Here is a 7,842-nt window from a genome sequence, read left to right on the forward strand (position 1 = left end):
TATAAATAAGTCATAAGAGAACCACTCAGGTCTGGAAGTTTTCTTTTGAAGATTTCTTCCAAGAAATCACCAGTGGGTTATTTCCATTCATACTTTGTAATTTTATCCTAAGAGATTTGGGTAATTATTTTTTTTTACAATTACTTGAAATATGATTTTGAGATTCTTATTTTGGTCATGGTGTTCAAGTAGCCCAATGATTCCTGATCATAAATTTTTAGGGTTAACCTTTGGTTGTTTTAGCCATTCTTACCAGGCATAATCTGGAATAAATATTTGCTAAATTCACAAGATTATTTGTGTGCCCATGGGTAAGTTTAGCCTATGGGTCTGACCATAGTTGAAGCTACTATTTCCTAGGCTGTCTCTAACCTTAGCTAATATCTTTGGGTAGAGCTCAATAGGGCTTCAGGGAAGAGATCCCTTCCAGAGAATGCATAGCACAAAGAAGTACTTTGTTATTATTTGTTGTCTGACCAAGTTTAAATTTTTCTTTTTTTGTTGTTTTCCAGGTCAATTATTTTTGCTAGGAGAAATTTTATATTTTCATCTATTTTTTCTAGCCTTTTATCTTTGTTATAGTAGTAATAATAAATGATAAGAATATTGTATTAATAGTCTGGCTTCTTTGGCCTCTACTTAGTCCATTCAAATTTTCAAGAAGTTTGCTGCTTTGGCAAAAACCTCTTGTACCAAAACATTAATTCTCTTTCCAATTCTTTATTGCATAGCTCTCAATTATTTTTCATTTTCCCCCTCAAGGATTGATCTCATTGATTAAGAAAAAAATTTAATCTTTAATTAAAAAAAAAACTCTTCTACCTTTTCCAGTAATTTTAGTTAAATTTGTGTTAAATATCTTTCTTTGAGACTTTGATGATATTTTGAAGTCATTCTATTCTGGGTTTGTGTTCTGATGTTCTTGTCATGATAGTAGTTTTGTTGTTGTTGTTGCTTTATTTTTAAAGGGATTTTCTATATATATATATATATATATATATATTTTGTTTGTTTATTCCTTCTACTTTATTTCAGGCTTTGTGTTAGGACCAATTGCTTCATTCTTCTGGAGGGAAGATCTGGAAGCTGATCTTATTGCTCCTTTCTTCAGTTAAGTATTTTTTTTTTAAATTCCAGGATTTCAGTTGTAGTTTAGGTTGGAGATTTGGAAGCTTTCAATGTTCCTGAAGTGATCTGATCCCTTCCGCAACCTCAACTTCTTATTTCTCCCAATCCCTGATTTTGCAATTCCTGACTTAGGTTTGAGTTTGAGTAATGGGAGACTGCTATTAAACATAGCCACTATCAACCAGCTGGGAAACTGTTTATTTTGACTGATAAAACGTCAGACTCTCTTTTGTGTGATTGCTGCTCTGATTATTCCTCTGCAAGCTTCATGTTGGGCTAAACACTGGAACTGAGCCCCTGTTATGCTCTTCAGTTCAGAGTCACACCACTGTTATTTGTTTCTGAACATGTGCCTCTCAGCCTAGAACTTGCAGAAGCTCCTTACTTTTGGACTTCCATCACTGGCAAAGGTCTTCTTCTACAATCTGTTATAGATCTGTGATTCATAAGTGGGTAGTGGACAGCAGAGTTGCCAGTTGACATCTCTTCCTGTATGAAATCTTGATATAGGTTTGGAGTCTCTGCTATGGGACTAAGACTTCTTACATTAGCAGATAGCCTCCTCCCAGAAATGTATTGTGCCAAATTTGAGATGACATTTTTTTTCTTGGATTTTTCCATCAGGCTTCTATCTAGTATGTTTTATAGGTCTGTTTGAAGGGGTTTTGGAGGGAAGAATTTGATTGTTTTCTTTCTGTTACCTAAACGTCTTGATTATTCCTCCTGTCTTTTTTTTTTTAATCTTTGCATTTTCAGTACTTAACAAGGCATCTTCGACATAGTTTGTGCTTAATAAACATTATTATATAGTTCCTAATCCAGAACAATATAAATATAGGACTCTGAGAAATACTTAATATAATGTGTATGATTAAAACTCTGAATATTAGGAGATCTTTAACAGCTCATATCTGATTCAACAACAAGAAAATCTTTAGAGAACTCCTGGGGGATAGAACACTATAACTCTTTTTTTTTTCATTTTTCCTCAGAGAATGGTTTTCATTAGGGAGCAAAGCCTATAACTATATTCTTACAAACTTATCCTGAGAGGCCTGATCTACAAGAAGGTTTCACGTAAGGCATGGCAGTGCTGCGTAGGGGAAAAGAAGATACTAAAGAAATATAATATAGTTGAAAGAGTGGTTTTGAAAGAAGAGGAGTTCTAGCTTTCTTCCCTCTATTAAATGTAAGACAAGAAGAATATTTACATCATCTACTATCAGGTGAGTTTGTTTATTTGTTTGAACTTTAAAACAGTATACAAACATGAGGCATTGTGATTGCCTTGAAAGGTGATTCCTAAAGCCTTTCCCAAATCCCACTCCCACATAACTGACAGAATAAATGTGAAAAAAAAAAAAAAAACAAATAAATAGGTTGTGTTATTGCCCTGGTGAAGGTTGGGTTCCTAGCAGCTGTATACCTGGACAGCTCCCCCTTCATGCATACCAACATGGAATGATTAGAGTTTCATCTGGGACTAACATCCAATACATGCCAGGAAAGGGAATATTTTTCTATGACCAGGCATCTGCCTCAGTTATGGGCACATAAAAACTGTTTATTTAATGTTTGTGGAATTAAATAGCATTTTGGTGAATGATGAGCTTTATTCTAGTTTTTGAGGAGCACAGAAATAATTCAAACTCCAGGACCAAGCTTAAAGAAGTCAGAGTAGTCACATACCACAAACTGAAAATAACCATGCATTAGATTTTTAATAAATACCTGTTGCTTTATCAGAAGATGGATTAGGGAGGGTGCTTGTGTAATTTTGCCCATTATATTACTTTGTTGAACTGTTCAGTTTATTATGCTTTCCTAATCATTATGGAACTAACCCACATCAGCAGAGCAGAGGGCTCCCCACAATGCTTTGGGGTTTTGGAGTTCCAATCTCAAAAAGAAGTCCTACCAAAAAGATGCTCAGAAGAGAACCTCAGAATTTTTTTCTGCCCCTACATAACTCATTGTAGTTGTCCTCAGAATTATTTGGCCACAAAGTTCCCATAGGTGAGTCTAGTCACAGATTATAGTCAGGGTCAAGGCTGTGGGCATTTATGGAAATGATTACACTGATTAGCCTAGGACAAAGCCTGGACCCAGAAAATTGTGCAGGGATTGTGTGGGGGCAGAACTCTCTGACTCCAGACCTTCCAGAGATGAAGCTGTAGTCCCAGCTCAGAATCAGTGGGGTCTGGAGGTGGGGTGGAGCAGGATAACCTGTGCCTCTGTCATCTTGTGACTGACTGCTGATTTTACCCTGCATTTCCTTCTGATTATTTGTAGTTTAGGTCTGAGTGCTGCCCAAATCCCATGGCTTAGTCACCCTTGCCAAGCACAATATCTGCATTTAAAATATTTATTAAATTAGCAAAATTATGGGCAAATTCAGCACAGGGATCTACCTGATCATGACCCAAACAGTTATTTTCCTAGGCTGTCAATGTTCTTGGTACCCATGGATAGAAATGGCCAGTGCCAGAGGGACAGAGGCTTTGTGCCACATAGTGACGATCTGAATGGGATGAACTGAGTGAAGACCTCTCAGAAGACTGTGACCTCAGTCTATGTCCTAATTATAATTTAGGATTTTGCAATAACAAATTGTGCTATAGCCCAAAGCTGCAGGTGTTTGATTATCTTAAATAAATAAGCATTTCCCTCCTGTCTCCTTCCTCTTTTCATTAGTATTAAGTTCCAAATATGGTAAAGAGTGTGTCATTGGCTAGTATTCTTTGTCTCTGAGTAGATTACAATGTAAATCCAGACTCCCAGCCAATGGAAAGAAGGGGTAGGAAGAATGGAATGGGACTTCCATGTTAGGGTCTATATAATCCTATGTTTTGCAGATTGTATTTTGCACTCATGCTGACAACACCTTGTCTTTGGGAATTGCCCTTTCTCACCAGATTGTCATAAATTCCCTTTGCTTTTTACCTTGAGAGACTCTGATTTTAATGGGGTAAGGATCACTATCCCACAGTTTTGGCGGCTCAGTCTGGATATTCTCTGTTTGTGAGGAGTCTCTCCCATCTTGAATCTTTGGGCAGGTGACCCCCCAGAGAATTCTCTGTTGGTCTTTGGGACTTGGCTTGGGAACTCCCAAAAAGAGAAACTCAGAAAAAAACAATAATGAAAGTAAATGGAGTTTTGGGACAGGGCTGTGGAAGATAGAGGATTAATTCAGCTCAGAGTTAAGCCATCAGTGAAAAGTTTGCAATCAGATAAATTGTATGTGCAAGAAACTAGTGGGGCAGGGGAGACTCTAAGTGGTTAGAATCTGTAAGAGCATATTCCTTTTGACAAAAACTGGTGAGTTGCTTGTATTACTGGGACTGGGAGACTCTAAGTAGTCTAAGCAATTACATTAGGGGCTATATAATCCTGTGTTTTGAAGCTTGCACTTTGCGCTCCTATCCTGATGACATCTTTTTTTGTTGAGTTACCCTTTTCCACAAGATTATAATGTATCTTATTACTTTTTTTACCTTGGGGATTCCCGATATCAATTTGAGTAAGGGTTGCTGCCCCACACAAGGTCCCAACGAAAGATCAGCTCCCTGGAGATCTCCCAGAAGGTAAAGGTGAGAGAAGATGCCTCCTAAGAAACATGCATCCATCCTGGAAAAAGTATATTTAAACTGAGACCTTTTACTAGAGATTTGGAAAGGAGACTGGAGAAAGAAGAAAGAGAAGATCTGGAGTTTGCTGTTGTTGAAACTGATTCTGATGAGTGATCAGGATGAGTGAAGAGCATCTCCTTGGGAAAGGGAAAGATGGTTCATAGCAAAGAGGCAGACATTTCAGAGCATGGCATATCAGAAAATAGGCAAGGAGAAAACATGAACTACAATTCTTGTCCTTTTCATTGTGCCTTCCTCCACAGCTTTTTCTTCAGCTCTTGACAGAAGTATTCTCATAATTACATGAATCTCCCTACCTAGTTTTTAGGGACACCTGTTCTACTCAAGGTGAAATTCAATCCATTTTCCTCTGATAGAAGGGGTTTTCCATTGCATGTGTTTTTTTCATTGTGTCATGATATGGAAACAAATGCATTTACTATTTCTGCTTTTCAGCATTTGATTTTGAGGTTTTTATGCCCTAATACATGATTAATTTTTGTATAGGTTCCATGAACCACCGAGAAAAATGAATACTTTCAGTCTCCATTCAATTTTCTCAAAAGATCTATTATACCTAACTTTTATAAAATTCTATTTACCTCCTTAACTTCTTTCTTATTTATTTTGTGGTTTGATTTATTCAGAGAGCAAGGTTGAGAACCCCACTAATATAGTTTTGCTATCTATTTCTTCTTGCAGCTCTCTTAACTTCTCCTGAATTTGGATGCTATATCATATATACATATATGGTACGTATATGTTTACTACTGATATTGCTTCATTACCTAGGATACCCTTTAGCAAAATATTCTTCCTTATCTCTTTTAATTAGATCTATTTTTGCTTTTGCTTGAATCAGGATTGCTAGCCCTGTTTTTTGTTTTTTTGTTTTTTTTTTTTTTTACTTCACTAGAAGCATAATAGATTTTTCTCCAGCCTTTTACCTTGACTTTATATGTATTGATCTGCTTTAAAAGTATTTCTTGTAAACAACATACTGTAGGATTTTGCCTTTTAATCCAGTTTGCTATCCACTTTCATTTTATGGGAGATTTCATTCCATTCACATTCACAGTTAAAATAACTAAGTCTATATTTCCTGCCATCTTATTTACCTCAAGTTATGCTTTTCTTTTTCTTTTCCCCCTTCTCTACTCCCCAGTATTTTCATTTTAACCACCCACCTCCTTCAAACAGCTCTCCCCCATTAGTTACACCTTTCCCCTACTACTTCTGTTTTCCCTTCTATTAGCCTTCCCCTTTCTTTTCTTTTCTTTTTTCTTTTCTTTTCCTGTAGAAGTTCTATTGAACTGAGTGTGACTAGTGGAAAGACTGCTAACTTACACTGGAAATGTACATTTTGAATTTTTCTGTGGGCACTTAATAGTTATATGACAATAAACAAAGTCATTATCTCTCAACGTAATTTTCCCTCTACTGTAAAATGAAAATATTAACATTCACACTTACTTACCTTATAGGGTTTTTCAGAAGAAAATGCTTTTCAAACCTCAGAGTTCTATACGTGAAAATTATTGTTGTGCTGAGAAAACCAAAGGAGAAATGTAATAGACAAACGAATAGGAGTGATATATATTAAAAAAAGCAATGAATGTACTTATCTAAATGTAACTATCCAGAGGTGATTGGCTGATCCAATATGTAGATATCAACTCCCTTAAATTGTTAATTGTGTACTGAGATGAGTCAGTACACCTCTAGTTTTATTGGGGGTGGGGGAGGAGAAATAGCATTGCTTCAGTGCCTACTCGAAAATAAATTAGTCATAACATAAATAATCATTTTATTCCAATTATAGTATCATCATGACTATCCCTTCTAAAATAACAGGAGGATTTTTACTAGATACCCTTGGGTAGAAACAATAGAAGAGGCAGTTTGCCATAGCTTCAAAATATGGTGAGTTCAATGAAAAAGAATATTTTAATTCTCAAAGTGTATGCTCAGTATTCTTTAGGCACTCTTTTTCTGCCAGTTATCTTTTTAACAATAGTTTTCTGTTAACTATTTTTATGGTAAGAAACAGTTCACTTCCTTGAAAACCCATTTCTCTAAAGGTTGCTCCTATTGTGTCTGTTAATCTGTGAAAAGGGCTTTTCCCTTGTAAAGATGTTTTGACTTGTGTTCATTCATTTTGTCTTCACAAGGATCATGTTGGATAAATATTATGTTCATCTCATGGAATTTCAAGTTCAGAAAACTCTAATGAACTTTATAATGAGTTGGTGATGGAACCAGGATTATAAACCAAAGTAGTTAGATTTATTTTTCCAGACTTTCCATTAGCCTAATGTACACATTTATAGGGAAACCCATGCTAAGGGGCCACCTAAAATTGTCTACTTAGTTGCCATGTTTTCCAGAAACACTGGATCTGGAGTATGCAAGACACCCTGAACATGTCAAAGATGAAGTCACCTCATTAAGCTAATTTGTTGTTTGTACCCTTAAGATGAACTCCCTTTGTGTCATTAGGAGTGGAACCAGTTATGAAGAGAGACTGAGAAATCCTATCTTCACAATCTAACAATTCCCAAGGGAAAAGAAATGCTGCTTTTATCATCTTACTTTATTCATGTTCTCCTCTTTCCTTTATCTTTTTCCTCCCCTTCAGAAGGGAATTAATTCTTTCCCCATCTCTATTGTTCTTTTCCTACTGCCATGCCACTTCCATTTAGATGGGTATTGCTGTAAAATCTACCCATAGTTGTTGCAGTTTTACAAATATGCAAGCTGTTTGATTTGTGAACTTCATGGCATAAGAAGTTCTTATATGAATGTGCTTTTCTCTTGTAATAAACCAAACTATTAACCATATTCCATGGAGTTTTAATTTCTGGGTGACATTACTTCCAACAGTATCCAATTTTATTTTTTTAAATGGCTTTGATTATTAAGGTTTTTTTCCTGATATCAAATATGTGGAATTTTATTCATTTCAGTCCACCCTCAATTCTGAACTTATTACATTTTTTCTAACTATATTTACTAGTAACAAAGATAAATAAATTTTGAATCAGTATTAGTTTGGCAAATAAGATAATGTTTTGTCTTGGACATG

The sequence above is a fragment of the Sarcophilus harrisii genome, chromosome 2 (assembly GCF_902635505.1).
Source record: "Sarcophilus harrisii chromosome 2, mSarHar1.11, whole genome shotgun sequence".
NCBI classification, from domain to species: domain Eukaryota; kingdom Metazoa; phylum Chordata; class Mammalia; order Dasyuromorphia; family Dasyuridae; genus Sarcophilus; species Sarcophilus harrisii.